The sequence below is a fragment of the Mugil cephalus genome, chromosome 4 (assembly GCF_022458985.1).
Source record: "Mugil cephalus isolate CIBA_MC_2020 chromosome 4, CIBA_Mcephalus_1.1, whole genome shotgun sequence".
Lineage (NCBI taxonomy): Eukaryota > Metazoa > Chordata > Actinopteri > Mugiliformes > Mugilidae > Mugil > Mugil cephalus.
Window position 1 is genome coordinate 9,250,675 of NC_061773.1, and position 1,605 is coordinate 9,252,279.

The window sequence follows — 1,605 nt, forward strand, 5'->3', positions numbered from 1 at the left end:
ATTCGCTCCATTGCACATCCTCTCCGGAGAGGGAATCCCGGGTGCGGCCCTTGTTCTTAGTTCCTCCAACTTTAATGGAGAAATATAATGAGCGGCTTTAAGTTTTTATTCCATTACACAGACCGATTTTATGCATGAATATCATTTATTTCTATTTAGTATGGTCTAAATCATCTTTGATCATTGATTAATTATTTTTTTTAAAAATGCGATCGATTTCATCTTCAGGTTATTTTGCGTGTTTAGTTTACACGTGTACTTTTCATGCTAGAACTATAACATATGCACAAGTTGCCTTGTGTTTCATCTGCTGCAGCGCAAACTCTCTCTCTCCCTCTCAGACACAAACACGTGCTATTCGCGCCTATGGGCTTTTTTGACGAGGTGCAAATGGGGCCGTTAGCTCCAGCGGCTCATCTTGCACCGTTTTCACCGAGGAGACATTATACTAAGCACAGGTTAATGAGAACAGGTATGTGAGAACCCCCCTCTGCTCCCCCCCAGTCCCTTCTGTTTTATGACATGACTGTTATGCATGTCGCACCTGCGCTCAAGTACCCCGGAGTGGACCCCGTCCTGCGCCCCATTCACCCGTGCGCGGCTGTAGGAAGTGGTGCATTGACAGTCCTTTGTGTTGCAGCCTGGACCGTAATCTGTTTTGCAACTGAAAAAAACATCCGAAATAAAACTCTAACGCGGCGTTCAGGACCCCCACCTTGGCTTTCTAGTGCCCCCCTACCTTCAAGTGGCTCTGCGAGATAATAAGAGCGAGACGGGTAGCTTTTCACTGCGCATAATGTGCCCCGCTATAGAGTCTGTGCGCAGTAAACAAACAGGGATCTGACACAGTGACACAGATTAAGTAAATTAAAGACGAGAAAAGAGAATCTTTACTGAGCGAGAAAAACATCAATCACCCGTAAAAGTATTACAACACTGCCACAGGAAAAAAATAAGTAAATTCTCTTACAGCCCCTTTGTATTTGCTTTTTAAAAAGTCTTTCATATCGACTATACCACACATAAGACTTCACATAAGCACATTATTTTATTGTTTAGGCATTAAAACTCCAGACATTTCCAACGCACTTCATGTTCTTCCACTTCATGAGCTCAAGTTCACATTTTGAACCAGATCAGCTCAGGTTAGAAAAACTGAAATGCACAGCCCTGCGCTCCCTCACCCATCATGACTGCTGGGGGGGTTGTTAATGGATTCTGTAAGAGAAAGCATCCTGAAGGTGGGGAGGGAGCAGAGGGCTGAAGAAAGAGAGGGACAGAAGGGTCATCACGGCCCTTTGTGGTGGGATGGATAGAGGAGAGGGAGGAGAGAAGGTGGACGAGGAGGGGGCAATAAACTTTGCCACAGATGAGGGTCATAGAGGTGCAGAGGTGCCTCAGAGGTCCTGGGAGCTGTTTTTTTTTTTTTTTTTTAAATTATCTTCATATAAATCTGAGCAGAGGATATTTTCATTTAGAATTTCATGTGGTTTTCCTCCAACCTCAGCCCAATTTGTTTAAATGTATAGCAGCTTGATGCTCAAACGTTATAGCTTTTGCATTTCACTCTACTTTTAATTAAAAAGAGCCATATTACACTTCTGT